At 36.5% G+C, this 15,543-nt stretch overlaps 1 protein-coding gene across 19 annotated transcripts in view; it reads left to right on the forward strand.

Moving 5' to 3' along the window:
• Positions 1-15,543, forward strand: part of Mbd5 (methyl-CpG binding domain protein 5) — a 348,936-nt gene that overhangs the window by 131,296 nt on the left and 202,097 nt on the right. For 11 of the 19 annotated variants that reach the window (XM_085681158.2, XM_085681157.2, XM_085681167.2 and 8 more), the window contains one exon: positions 12,186-12,274. The exons of 3 other annotated variants lie outside the window; for them this stretch is intronic. The gene's annotated coding sequence lies outside the window, so the exon portion shown is untranslated. Of the gene's footprint in view, positions 1-9,247; positions 9,390-12,185; positions 12,275-13,556; positions 13,648-15,543 lie in introns of those variants that run through there. 5 more of the 19 variants (XM_085681160.2, XM_085681162.2, XM_085681170.2 and 2 more) reach the window with 3 other exon arrangements.

Here is a 15,543-nt window from a genome sequence, read left to right on the forward strand (position 1 = left end):
GCTCACTGCACATTTGGATCTCAGGAACTCCTGTAAAACCTGTTAGCTCTCTTCCCTCTAGCCCAGTAACATATGAACACTACTCAATGTACTTGGTAGGTTGCATGTTTATATATACATGTGTGTAGCTTGAGAAATGGCTCATAAGTTAAGAGCTTTTGTAGCCCTTGCAGAAAGTTAACAGTTTTTAGCACCCTACTGAATGCTCACTACTGTCTGAAACTTCAGTTCCTGGGGATCTGACAAATCGTAATGACCTCCATGGTACGAGACACACACACAGTAAGCATACATACATGCAGGTAAAGTAGTTATACTCAGAGAATGGTTTTTTAAATGTGTATATATGTATGTATATGTATTGTGTGTGTGTGTGTAGTCTTTACTGTGTTTCTGTTAAGATAAAAGAAGGTAAATGTTATACCTACTATGTGCCAGCATGAGCAGTCATTTGCTTTATTGATCTTGGACATTCTGACTGTTTAAGATGAAATCTCACAGTAGTTTTGATTTGTATTTCACTGATAGCTAGGGATATTGAACATTTCCTTATGTGTTTCTCAGCCATTTGTGTTTCATCCCTTGAGAACTCTCTCCTTACTTCTGTATACCATTTTTTATTTATTTTTATTTAAATTTTATATACTAGCCCCAGGTTCTCCTCCCTCCCCTTCTCCCTTCCTCCCCACCTCTCCCATCACATCCCCCATCCACCCATCAGAACCAGAGCAAGTAAGGCCTCCCTTGGGGAGTCACCAAAGTCTGGTGTACCAAGTTGAGGTATAACCAAGCCACTTCCTTCTGTTTCAAGGTTTAGTAAGATATGCCACTGGAGGGAATAGGCTCTAAAAAGCCAGTTCCCAAGATAAGTCCTGGTCCCACTACCATGCCACTCCCCACAGACCAAGCCACATAACTGTCACCAACACTCAGAGGGCTTAGTTCAGTCCCAAGCAGGATCCTCATCTGTCAGTCCAGAGTTCATGAGCTTTCACTAGCTCAGGTCAGCTGTCTCTGTGGGTTTCCCAATCATTATCTTGATGCCCCCTGTCCTTGCTCATATGATTCCTCCTCCCTCTTCAGCTGAGCTCCAGCAGCTCATCCTGGTGTGTGGCTGTGGATCTCTGCATCTGCTTTCATAAGTTACTAGATGTAGGTTCTGTGATAGCAATTAGGGTAATCATTAATCTGATTATAGAGGAAGATCAGGTCAGGCACCCTCTGCACTATTGCTAGGAGTCTTAACTGGCGTCATCCTTGAGGATTGTTGGGAATTTCCCTAGCACCTGGTTTCTCCCTGACTCCATAGTGGCTCCCTCTATCAAGAATATCTCTTTCATTGCTCCCCTCTTCATCCTTCCCCCAATTAGGTCATCTCCAACCCTTGTGTTTCTTAACCCCATCCTCTCCCTTCTACTCTCCTGCCTAGTTTGCTCAGGAAATCTTAACTATTTCCCTTTCCTGGGCCACTCTATGTGTGTCCCTCATAGGGTCCTCCTTTTTACCTATCTTCTCTAGGGTTCTGGATAGTAACATGGTTATCCTTTGCTTTACATCTAATATCTACTTATGAATGAGTACATATCATGTTTGTCTTCCTGGGCTACCTCACTCTGGATAGCTTTATCTAGTTCTATCCATTTGACTACAAATTTTAATATGTCATTTTTTACCACTGAGTAATACTCCATTTTGTAAATGTACCACATTTATTTTTTATCCATTCTTCTGTTCAGGGGAAACTAGGTGGTTTCCAGGTTCTGACCATTTTGAATATAGTTGAGCAAATGTCTTTGTGGTATGATTGAGCATCCTTTGGAAATATATCCAGGAGTCGTCTTAAGGTAGATTGAGTCCCACTTTTGTGAAAAACTGCCATACTGATTTCCAAAGTGGCTTTACAAGTTTGCACTCCCACCAGCAATGCAGGAGTATTCCTTTTACTCCACATCCTCTCCAGCATAAGTTGTCATCAGTGTTTTTGAATTTTGCCCTTCTGACAGATGTAAGATGGAATCTCAGAGTCATTTTGATTTGCCTATCCCTGATGCCTAAGGATGTTGAGCAATTCCTTAAATGTCTTTTGGTCATTTGAGATTCCTCTGCTGAGAATTCTATGTTTAGATCTGTACCCCCATTTTAAGTGGGATTATTTGTTAATTTGATGTCTAGTTTCCCAAGTTCTTTATATATTTTGGAGATCAATCTTCTCTCAGATGTGGGGTTAGTGAAGATCTTTTCCCATTCAGTAGACTATCTTTTTGTCTTAAAGGACTGTGTCCTTTAAGTTGCTCAGTTTCAAGAGGTCCCATTTATTTATTTATTGTTGCTCCCAGTGTCTGTACTGCTGGTGTTGTATTTAGGAAGTGGTCTCCTGTGTCCATGCATTCAAGATAACTTTCCACTTTTTGTTTCTTTCAGGTTCAGTGTAACTGGACTTAGATTGAGAACTTTGATCCATTTGAACTTGAGTTTTGTGCATTGGCTTGATATTCAGTTATGCCAGCACCATTTGTTAGAGATTTTTTTTTCTTTTTTCCATTGTCCAATTTTGGCTTCTTTGTCAAAATTCAGGTGTTCATAGGTGTATGGATAAATATCAAGGTTTTCAATTCGATTTCATTGATCCACATGTCTGTTTTTATGCCAATATCAAGTTGTTTTCATTACTGTACTTCTATAGTAGAGCTAGAAGTCAGGAATGTTGATGCCTGCAGCTGTACCCCATTTTTTAATTGAGTTTTTCATAGTTGTTATTATTCAGATGTTTGAGGATTGCTATATATATATATATATATATATATATATATATATATATATATCCTCTGTCAGATATGTAATTGGTAATGATCTATTCCCAATCTGTAGAGTGGCACTTTCACAAATGATAGGATGCCATGCAGACATCCTCAGCTTCATGAGATCCCATTAATCATAGTGCTTGTACTATCATTGTTCTATATAGAAAGCCCTTTCTTGTGACATTAGTTCAGGCCAATTCCCCTTTCTCTTTTCTCAGATTAAGTAACTGTTTATATATGGAACATTTTTCTTGGAACTGAATTTCATGCATGGTAGTAGATATGAATCTATTTTCATTCTTCTATACAACACCATCGAATTTGATTAGAGCCATTTATTGAAGATGTTGTTTTAAGTGTGTATTTTTGGCTTTGTTAAAAAAAAATCAGGTGTACATGAATGTATGGACTTGTGTCTAGGTCTTAGTGCCATCAGTTAGAATGTTTCATGCCAATGCCATGCTGTTTTCATTACTATTACTTGAAATCTGGATTAGTGATAACTCCAGATATTTTGTGACCCACCATTGTCTTTGCTTTCTTGTTTGTTTGTTGTGCGTACATGCATGTAAAGTTGAAGACTGCTGAGATTTGATGGTGATTACATTTAATTCTATTGGTTGCTTTTGAAGGATGTCCATTTTCACAGTATTAATTCTGCTGATCAAAAACATGGGAGAGCTTTCTATCCTCTGGTGATCTCTTCATTTTCTTTCTTTAGTTCCTTCTTTATGTTATCTCAAAGATTTTTTTATTGTTTTTTTGAGGCTGTTATGAAAGGTACTGTTTTTCCTGATTCCTTTTTCTGTCATTTGTACATAGGAAGGTGACTGAATTTGTGTATTAATTTTTTGTGCTGCTACTTTCCTGAAAGTGTTTATCAGGTATACATGTTTATATCTGGAGTTTTTAGGGTATTATGAAATTATATCATCTGCAACTAGATCTACTTTGACTTCTCCATTTGTATTACTTTGATCTCCTTGTCTTATTGCTATAGCTAAAATATCACCTACTATCCTGAATAGTATAAAGGAGTAATTAAGATTGTCTTGTTCCAAATTATTCCTGGAAATGCTTTGAGTTTTTCTCCATCTAGATTGATGTTGGCTGTGTGATTGCTGCAAATTGCCTATAGTATGTTACAATTTGTCTTTTGTATGCCCAGTCTCCCCAGGCTCTCTAGGGGTTTTGTCATGAAGCATTTCGTAAAAATGCAGATTTACATTTTGTCAAAGTCCATTCCTGTATCTAATGAGATGATCATGTGGTTTTTATCTTTCAGTCTGTTTAAATATGAATTGCGTATATTGATTTTGAAATTTTTGAAAATTATGCCCTGGCAATGCTGAAACTGCATGGGCAGCGTATATGATACTTCTGTTGAACTTGTTCACATTAGGTTTCACGGTCTAAGTTGGTGAGGACATCTGACCAGATCTCTTCCTCATATATTGAGTTATATATGTTGAGAGATTTCTGCATCGCTGGGATGAAGCATACTTGATTATGGTGGATGATCTTTTTTGGTGTGTCTTGGATTTGATTTGCAGATATTTTATTGAGAATTTTTGACATCTGTGTTCATAAAGAAAATGTTCTGTAATTTTATTTCAGGGGGTTCTTTGTGTAGTGTTGATATCAGGGTATTATTGGTTTCATAAGAAGATTTTGGAAATATTTCTTCAGTTTTTATTATCTGGGATAATTTAAGGAGTATTGGCATTTTTTTGATGAACTTGTAGAATTGTACACTGAGTTCATCTTGCCCTCAACATATTTTGGTTGGGAGATTTTTCATTCCACTTCTAATTCACTGGGTGTTGTGACTCTGTTTAAATTGCTTATTTCACCTTGATTTGACATTGACAGGTTGTATATATCAAGAAACTCATCCATTTCCTGTTCGTTTTCCAGTTTGTTAGAATATAGATTTTTAAAGTATGACCTTAGGATTCTATGAATTTCCCTTGTCTGTTGTAAGGTCCCCATTTTCATCTCTAATTTTTTTTTTAATTTTTGTTTCTGTCTCCAGTTAAATTGGGCTAAAGGCTTCTCAGTTCTGTTATTTCTCAGAAACCAGTCATCTCACTGGCTCTTTGTATTGTGTTGCTGTTTCCATTTCATTGACTTCATCCTGAATTTCTTCCCATCTACTCTTTTTTTTATTGGTTTTTATTGAGCTCTACATTTTCCTCTGCTCCTCTCCCTGCCTCTTCCCTTCCCTTCAGCCCTCTCCCAATGTTCACATGCTCCCAGTTTACTCAGGAGATGTTGTCTTTTTCTACTTCCCATGTAGATTAGATCTATGTATATCTTAGGGTTTTCATTGTTGTCTGGGTTCTCTGGGATTGTGGTTTGTAGGCTGGTTTTCTTTGCCTTATGTTTAAAGACCACTTATGAATGAGTACGTATGATTTTTGTCTTTCTAGGTCTAGCTTACCTCACTCAATATGATGTTTTCTAGCTCCATCTGTTTGCCTGCAAAATTCAAGCTGTTGTTATTTTTTTCTGCTGTGTAGTACTCCATTGTGTAAATGTACTACATTTTCCTTATACCTTCTTTGGTCGAGGGGCATTTAGGTTGTTTCCAGTTCTGGCTATGACAAACAATGCTACTATGAACATAGTTGAGCACATGTCCTTGTTTCACGATTGAGCATCCTTTGGATATATACCCAAAAGTGGTATTACTAGGTCTTGAGGAAGGATGTTTCCTAATTTTTTGAGAAATCTCCACACTGACATATAAAGGAGCTGTACCAGCTTGCATTCCCACCAGCAATGCAAGGATGTTTCCTTTACTCTACAACCTCTCCAGCATAAGTTGTCGTCAGTGTTTTTGATCTTGGCCATTCTTTCAGGTGTAAGATGGAATCTCAGAGTTGTTTTGATTTGCATTTCTCTGATGACTAAGGATACTGAATAATTCCTTAAGTGTCTTTCAGCCATTTTTGATTCCTCTGTTGAGTGTTCTCTGTTTCAGTCTGTAGTCCATTTTTATATTGGATTATTTATTCTTTTGATGACCAATTTCTTGAGTTCTTTGTATATTTTGGAGATCAGAACTCTGTCTGATGTGGGGTTAGTGAAGATCTTTTCCCATTCTGTAGGCTGTCTGTCATTTTGTCATTTGCTTTATAGACGCTTTTCAGTTTTGTGTGGTCCCACGTATTAATTGTTTCTCTCAGTGTCTGTGCTGCTGGGGTTATATTTAGGAGGTGGTTCCCTGTGCCGGTGTGTTCAAGTGTACTTCCCACTTTCTCTTCTATAAGATTCGGAGTGGTTGACTTTATGTTGAGTTCTTTGATCCATTTGGACTTGAGTTTTGTGCATTGTGATAGATATGGATCTATTTTCATTCTTCTACATGTTGATATCCAGTTATGCCAGCACCATCTGTTAAATATGCTTTCTTTTTTCCATTTTATATTTTTTGCTTCTTTATCAAAAATCAAGTGTCGAAGGTTTGTGGATTAATATCCGGGTCTTCAATTCAGTTCCATTAGTCCTCCTGTTCATTTTTATGCCAATACCAGACTGTTTTCAATACTGTAGCTCTGTAATAGAATTTGAAGTCGGGGATTGTGATGCCTCCAGAAGCTCTTTTATTGTACAGGATTATTTTGGTTATCCTTGGTTTTTTGCTTTTCCATATGAAGTTGAGTACTGTTCTCTCAAGCTCTGTGAAGAATTTTGTTGGGATTTTGATGGGCATGACATAGAATTTGTACATTGCTTTTGGTAAGATTGCTACATTACTAAAAGTGTTTATGAGTTGTAGAAGTTCCTTGGTAGAATTTTTTGGGTCACTTATGTAAACTATCATATCAGCAAATAGTGAGAGTTTGACTTCTTCTATTCCAATTTGTATCCCCTTGATCTCCTTTTGGTGTCTTATTGCTCTGCTTAGGACCTCAAGAACTATACTGAATAGATATGGAGAGAGTAGACAACCTTGTATTGTTCCCGATTTTAGTGGGATCTCTGGGAGTTTCTCTCCATTTAGTTTGATGTTGGTTATTGACTTGTTGTATATTGCCTTTATTATGTTTAGGTATGTTCCTTGTATCCCTGCTCTCTCCAAGACCTTTATCATGAAGGGATATTGTATTTTGTCGAAAGCTATTTGACATCTAAGGAATTAATGTGGTTTTTATTTTTCAGTTTGTTTATATGGTGGATTACGTTGACAGATTTTCATATGCTGAACCGTCCCTGCATCTCTGGGATGAAGCCAACTTGATTATTCCCATCTACTCTTTCAGGGCATTGTCTTTTCTCTTTGTTCTGAAGCTTTGGGGTGTGTAGTTAGGTAGCTAATACTAGATCTCTCCAGGTTTTCCATGTAGGGACTTGGTGCTATAAACGTGGTTCTTAGAAGTGCCTTCATTGTTTTCCTTGTGTTTGGAGACACTATTTTCCTTTTACTTTGTTCTAGAATGTTTGTAATTTCCTTCTGGATTTCTTTCTTGGCCTATTTGTCATGTGTGGTAAGTTTTTCAGCTTCCATGAGTTTGTATACTTTCTGCTATTTCTCTTATTGTTTCTGTCTAAGTCTAATCCATGAAGGTCAGACATGGGTTTTATTCAGTTTTCTTGTATCTGTTGGGACTTGGTTTGTATGCTACCATTTGGTCAATTTTGGAGGAAACTCCATGAGCTGATAAGAAAAAAGAATATTCTTCAGTGTTTAGGTTGAAAGTTTAGAAATGTCTGTTAAATCCTTTTGATTTATGTAGTTTTTAACTCTATTCGGTTTAGTTTTTGTCTTGATGATGTGCCTATTCTTGAGAGTGGGATATTAAAGTTACCATCTGTCACTGGTGGGAGGGGGTCCAATATGTGGTTTTAACCTGTAGTGTGGTTATATTTTGCGCATAAATATTTAGAATCATAAAATTCTCTTTGTGCATTTTTCCTTTGATGAGTATTATGTAGTATCCTTTACCTATCTCTTCTCATTAGTCTTGGTTAGAGGTCTTTCTGTCAGTTATTAAAGAGGCTGCTTGCTTCTTGGATCCATTGACATAGAATACATTTTTCTGTTCTTTTGCCCTAAAGTAGTATCTATCTTCAGTGGTGAGGTTTGTTTCTTGGATGTATAAGATGGATCCTATTTTTGCTCATCCATCTGTTATTTTGTTTGTTTTTTTTTGGGGGGGGGGGAATTGAGGTCATTGTTATTGAGAGTTACTAATTAGGAGTATTTATTGATTCCTGTTATTTTGTTGTTAAGACTTTTAATTCCCCCCTTTTCTATTAACAATTCATTGATTATCTATTACTTTTGTCTTCTTGAGTGCAGTTAACCTCTTCAGACTGAAATTTTCCTTTTAGTGCCTCTGTAAAGCTGATTTGGTAGACAGAAATTTCTTAAATTTAGTTCTTCGTAGGCTATTTTTGTTTCTCAAGTAATTATTATTGATAGTTTTGCTTAAGTCCTACAGTCTGTACTAGCATCTGTGGTTTCTCAGAGTCTGTAGAATGGATGTCCAGGCCTTTCTGGCCTTCAGAGTCTCCCTTGAGAATTAGGTGTTATACGAATGTGCCTGCCTTTCTATGTGACTTGGTGTTTTTTCCCTTGCAGCTTTTAATATTCATGTCTTACTTTGTACTGGATATTTGATGTTTTGATTATTATATTTCATGGGGAATTTCTTTTCTTCTCCTGTCCTGTTTGTTGTTCTGCATGCTTCATGTAACTTGGTAGGCACCTTGATCTTCTTTAGATTGGAGAAATTATCATGTATGACTTTGTTTAAAATATTTTCTGTTCCTTTCACCTGTTTTTCTTTTTCCTCTATTCACTCATGTCCTATTCACAGGTTTTGTCTTTTCACATATTCTCTGTTTTCTTAGATGTGTAGGGTCAAGATTTTTTCAGAGTTTACATTTTGTTTGTTTTCAGTTTATGTTCCATTTTGAAAAAGCATTCAAATGATTGTAAACTTAACCTAGACCTTCATATTCACATCATCTTGTTCACTCACCCAGTTAGTCTCTAAATTTTTTAAATTTTATTAACTGTGAGTATTTGCTTAGTAATTGTTCTCAAAACCTCAACAATGGGTGAAATACCAACCTGTTTCCTGGACTTCAACCTTGCTGGCTTAGTAGTTGCTTCTCTCAACAAAAGCTCACAATGGAGTGTCTGTATGTGCCGCACTCTGCCTGATTCCAGAGCCTAAACTAACTGGGGCATCAAGGGAATGAAGAAAGTGCTGACTTACAGGTTCTGGGAAAGAAAAATAGTGAGATCAGGTGGGGCAGGCTCTCCGATGGAGAAGCTGCAGCAACCTGGAAACTCCCTTTCTTTATTATATGCGTGTAAACGGGGAAGTGGGGTTATTTCACACAGCTAAGAATCAGAAATTATTATATATGCATAAACAAGGAGGGATGATTACATACAGCTGAACAAGAGAGTCAGTTTCACTAATGTCAGTAGGCAGAGCTCCATAGGGCACAGTCTTCGGGCCATAAACATTTGGAGAAGAAAGCTATGGTGGACATTTTATGCACATACTCTCAATATTCATACTCGACCACAGGAAGGATTTGCTGTTCCTCTGAACCTCACCCAAGGTAGGCTTTGCCACTGCCATGGGACTGAAGCATTGGACACATGGCCGTGTTCATGTCAAGAACACACATTCACCGGATCATCATTTATTTTCTTTGCATATGAATGTTCTCTGTTACTATGTTTGGGGAATTTTGTACTTTCTTTATGTAAAACTGTCGGTAGATACAAATGATGGTCATCACAAACTGCTCGCTTCCCTGAAGTAATGGGTGCTCTGACAGTAGGCCATCACAGCGGGGCGTGATAGGTCGCGTACCTGTCATCCCTGCACTGGGAAGGTGAAGGAAGAGCATTGTCGTCCAAAGTCCATGTTGTGAGGGAACAGATGTATCAGGACCAAACTGACTATTCCAACCAAAAAGATGCTTAGTCCGTATCAGGTGAACATTAGAAAATACTGGTGAGGAAGGAGAAAAAAGAGAATTTTTGTTCCTCTGTATTTTAGATGTTGCCAGATTAACTAGACTGTGGCAAAACGGCTGAAGAACAAGCTGTCGGTGGGCAAGGTTTGCAGTCAGTAATTGGGGTTTTTAGAGGGTCTTCCGCATACCTAGTACAGAACTGACTCTTCTGCTCTTTGCCACAGAAAATAAAAAAATGTAATAATTACATTTGAACTATAGTAACTCAGAGTCTCCTGGAATAATTTGGAATAGACATTCTAATGGTTTTAATTGGTATTAAACAATGGTTTACATATGCTCAGGCTAGAGTTATTCTGTAAAACAGTTGTTAACATACATCATCCATAGATTAAAATTTTGTTTAAAAAATTTGGACCTTTATAAAGCAAGCATAAGCTACAAATAATTTTGAGTCATCAGGTGTTCAATTACTCTTATAATGAAAGACTGGAGCTTTATGTTACTTTGTAATTTCTTTCTATGATAATGTTTTGATTACATCACTGAAAATGTGAATTAAAATGTTTTTAAAGTTACTTACAGGACACAAATTAATACGATCTTGAAAGTTGCATATGCACTTATGGTCATGTGAAGCTAAAAAGCATGGTTTTCTCAACAAATTCCTGTATTTCATAATTATATGTGCTGAAATATTTTAAGAAAGCATACCTTTACACAAGAGATATGCTAAAACTACAAATCCATACTGCAAAGTTAAGCCATATTTAATATATTTTATGCATATAGACATGACATTTGCAATCAGACTATGGTTTTTAAGATAAACTGTTAGTATCATAAAAATTAAATCTGAATAGCTAACAAACAGCCAAATCGTAATATTTTTTAAAGTGTCTCAAGTAATCAAATACAAGCAAACCAGGATCTGCAGTAATGACTAAAAGCAACAGTGGTATTGCATACAAAATAATTTGTATGCAGCTTTAGACTTTGTAGTCCCTAAAAATGTTTGTTGAATGAATGGCCCTGTAGCATTGAAATCTTCTCTAAAATTGCACTGCTGGATGATAAGAATAATGTTTTTTTAGGTAAAGACAGGGTCTCTGGATAAATCCATTTGTCAGTTAGAGTCCTTTTTTTTGAAGGAAGTTTTTCTGCTATACTTTCCTTTTTAATTATTTTATTTTTAATTTTTTTCAATTTACATACCAACCATACTTCCTCCTCCCTCCCCTCTTCCCTGTTCCTCCATCCTCCAGTTCCCCTCCTGCATCCCCACACCTCTCATTCACTCCTCTTCACTATTTGTAAGAGTCTTCACTGGGGTCATCCTTGTGGGTTCCTGGGAGTTCCTTAGCACCAGATTTCTCCCTACCCATAATTGCCGAGCTGCCTTAAGATGACTTGAAATACTTATTGGTTCTCTAAGTGACGAGAATAGAGTTTTAATTTTTTCACAAGTCACAGTTTTAAATTTAGTGGGTTTTTTCCTTATTTGACTTTTATGACTATTCAAATATAATTATGTTTTTGTTTTGATTATGTTTTGTAAGAGTTATGAACAAGGAACAAATTTCTAATATATGAGAAATCATAGAGGACCCTGGAATCGGTGTGCTTTAAATCATATTTATAACAATTCTCATAGAACTGAATAAAGCTGGAAGAAGGAGAAGCAGGTCCAATTAGCTGTCCAGGGCCAAACAGTCAACTCTGAAAAGTTACATACCAGTAATATTACACAGAATCAACAAGTTGTATTTAGGAATATATATGCATACATATATGCCTGCAATAATAGGGAAAAAGAGGACTTGAATTTGAAGCCAAGCTGAATGAGGTATAGAGAAGGGTTTGGAGGGAGGAAAGGAAAGGGAGAAATGGTATAATTAAATTACAATCTCAAACAGAAAATATGCATAGAAACTGGATAGTTAAAAAGAACTATAGAAAGTGCTCTCACTGTGACATGCATCAGATATATGTTAAGGGCCAGGATATGGCTCTACAGGGAGAAGCTCTGGCCACCAGGCCTCACAACTTGAGTTCCGTCCCTAGACTCCACATGGTAAAAAGGAAAGCACTGGTTCTTACAAGATGTCCTCTGACCTCCATACTACATGGATGCCTCACCCCACCACATCTTACTCCTACCCAACATAAAATAACTTATAAATAAATGTGTGAGAGAGGGAATGCTAACATCTGTTTGACAAAACTGACTTCTCTAAACACAAGCCTCAATGTATTTTGGGGTTTGTTTATTTGCTTAAAATATGTTCAGTAATGTGACCCAGCTTCTTTTTACCGTAGTTATTAAGCAAATTTGTTTTCTTTAATGAAAAGTCATAAATTGATGATTTTTCTATTCAAAGAAATGAAATTTATCTATATCCCTGTTTATATATTCCTATGCTTCTCTTTTAGGAGAGCATTGGGGATGTCCACTTCTGCCTCTGTAAGATAGATTTTGAAGACTGTGTGGTTTAAACAATATAAAGAAATTAGACACTCAGGTAAGTAGCCTCGTAAATAGTGTGGTTACTCAATTATAATTTCACTCGCCAAATTGTCTTCTATTCTTCAGCATATACTTTCATGCAAGAGTTTTCTGTATATGACTACTTAAATGTTTATATGACCTCAAATCACAGCTGTATTTGAAAATTTTCAAATGAGATAGGAGGTGGACAAGCCAGACGTAGTATATTAAATTTTACTTGCTATTTTAAAATATTTTGAATATATGACCTGAAAATAGGGCACCACTGTCTTATAAAGTGAAATGAGTCTGTAAATTGAAACCTTAATTATTTCTCCAGTGAAATCAGAAATAGAGATTACCAAAAATATATTTCAAGAGCACCATAAAATTTACCCAGTGAAGAAAGTTTACCTTTCTGTTTGCACGAGGTAAAACTGTTTGTGCAGCCTTTGAGACAAACGGTTTTGTTGATCACTCTCTTCCAACATTACTCTCTTTTCCACATTATTTTACAAGTACTTACAATCTGTTTTCGCTTGAATTTGAAGCTAACAATTTTGTTATTTCACTAGGTGTGTGTATGTGTGTGTGTGTGTGTATGTGTGTATCTTTGTCAGAATGACGTTTTTGACTAATATTGTTATTTCTGATTAATTTCCATGATATGTATGGTGTCATTGGCTTTTTAGAGGGACTACTTAATTATTTTTCTGTTGCTATGATAAAACACCAGGATCAAGACAACGTTTTAAAAGAGGCATTTATATAAATAAATAAATAAATAAATAAATTTTTAAAAAGAGGCATTTAATTGAGTGTCCATAAATTCATAAGGTTAAGGCCATGATGACAGAGCAAAGGCATTGCAACAGGAACAGCTGAGCACTTACATATTAAAACTGCTAGCAGGAGGCAGAGAGAGAGCACAGGAATGGCAAGAGTCCTTTAAGCCTCACAGCCCACCCCCAGTGACACACCTCCTGCCCCAGGGCCATACCCATTAGGCCTTTTCCTTTCACTAGCTGAAATCTTAGCTGGGTGAGGTCTTGTGCTCAGAGCACCCTTTTCTCAATTACATTTCAAATCAGACCTCTCCTTAGTTTGAGAACAAGGTTCCAACATTAAATTTTCTGGTGCCTTTTTTTTTCCTTAAAAATGTACTATTATATTTCTTCTTGCCCCACTTGCTCTTTTTTATTGTAGATGAGCTTATGAGTGATTAATAATAACCATACAATAGAGACAATATTAGGGCATTTGGAAATTTCCTCTGCCAAAGTAATTAGTTCATTATTTTTCAACTCCTCCAAAAGGCTACACCTAATCCATCCTGAACAGTTTCACCAACTGGGAACCAAGTATTCAAACATATGAATCTATGGAGGGCCACCATGTAATGATTAGGTAATTATTGCTATACTTCCTTCATATTTAGTCTATGTCTTATTGTGTGCATTGCCTTTCTCTCTGCCAGTTGTTTCCTTTCTGTATGGAAGCATTTTAACCCATTATATCATGGACTATTTTTGGAAATCCCTTGTCTGTCTGTCTGTCTGTCTGTCTGTCTGTCTCTCTCTCTCTCTCTCTCTCTCTCTGTTTTTCTTTAGCACTTTCAGAGTTTTTGGCTATTATATTAGTGAAATTTGGCTATTATATTAAGTCTGTGTCTTATTGTGAACATTACCTTTCTCTCTGCCAATTGTTTCCTTTCTGTGTGGAAACAATTTAACCCATTGGGCTATTTTTGGAAATCCCTTGTTTATGTCTTAGCTTAGAATATTCTCTCTGTTTTCCTTTAGCAGGTTGAGAGTTTTTGGCTATTATATTAGACCTTGGTTTGTTTTTAATCATTTTTGTATCAGAAGTTAGAAATCTAGTTTCTTCTTTTTACCTGTGAATATCGAAATTTCCAGTACCAGTTGAGGAGGTTTTTTTCTTGAATGTAGGTTGACACCTTTCTTAGAACTGAGGTGACTCTACCTTCGTAAGTTTATCTCCGTGTCCTTTATTCTCTTCCTTTGGTCTGTGTATATGTTTCTGTGCCTCAGCTGTGCTCCTTTTGCTAACTGGTAGTGTAACTTGAAATCAGGTTTTGTGATGCCTGCAGTTTTGTGCCTTTTGTCTAGGATTGCTTTAGCTACTTGGGCTCTTTTGAGTTTTCATATGAACTTTAGGGTTGTTTCTTCTCTTTTAAAATGTGATTTAAATTTGATGGAGGTTCCATTAAAGATGTTGAGATACATTCCTGGTATCCAGAGAAGTTGTCGCCCAACCTGCGTTACTCTGAATGAGGCCCGATGAAAGGTAGAACTACCCCAGGACACCTGAGAAATCAGTTAACTTATATCAACAAAATACACATCAAGACTATGGCCTGCTATAGGTTCCCGTCTGATCAGGGAGAATCAGAGTTAAATTAGCAATTATAGCTCACCAGTTCAATTCTCTGATTGAAAAGAGCAGAAAGATTATTTCGGGCCCATCTGTGTTCCAAAAAATTCCCATTTCTCCGAAGATACTTGTACAGAAGTCTGAGACCCTGCAGATGTAGAAAGAATGAAAAGGAGAATTTCAATAGTTCACTTCCTATTTTACTTTCCCACTGCTACTCTACTGCTTCTGCATTTTCAAAACTTATATAAAGATTTCCTACATTGCAGGTGTGTTTTGTTTTTGCCACCTGTCTTTACCACTGCCCCTGCCTCAGATCTCTTGGGCTCAACATGAAACTCTGCCTACTTTGTTTCCCAGTGTCTTCGTTCCTCAACTCACCTGCTTTCTGTAAAATACAATACTGGATTATTATGTTTCTGAGGTTATTTCAAATAGTAAATGAAATAACTCACATAAAGCGTTTGCCTTGATTAATAATGATGATTTATCATTTCAAATGCTCTAAGTAAGTAGGTTTTCTCCCATAACAAACATACTGTTTTATGTGTTTTTGAGGTAGGTCCTTTATTCATGTTTCATAGGAGAACTTAGTTTTTGTTTTCTCACTAGCTTTTTATTGCATCATAAAATTTTACATATTTTTATGTGATAATTTCTTCTGTTTAATGGCAAAATCACCTTCCAATTACTTGGATTAAAATTAAAATATCCTTCGATGATAATTCTTTTAAGACAGTACCAAGATATGACCTGTATTAAGTGCAGGAATCCCAAGGCAAGATGCTTTTTTAGCAACTCTAGTAGGAGATAAGAACTCCCAGCATTCTCCAGAGTTAGCTCATGATGCTCCTAAGCCTTTTGGCCATGCTCATGTGTAAAGTCAATATATGGATAGGTTTATTTGAT

The sequence above is a fragment of the Myodes glareolus genome, chromosome 21 (assembly GCF_982192425.1).
Source record: "Myodes glareolus chromosome 21, mMyoGla1.1, whole genome shotgun sequence".
Lineage (NCBI taxonomy): Eukaryota > Metazoa > Chordata > Mammalia > Rodentia > Cricetidae > Myodes > Myodes glareolus.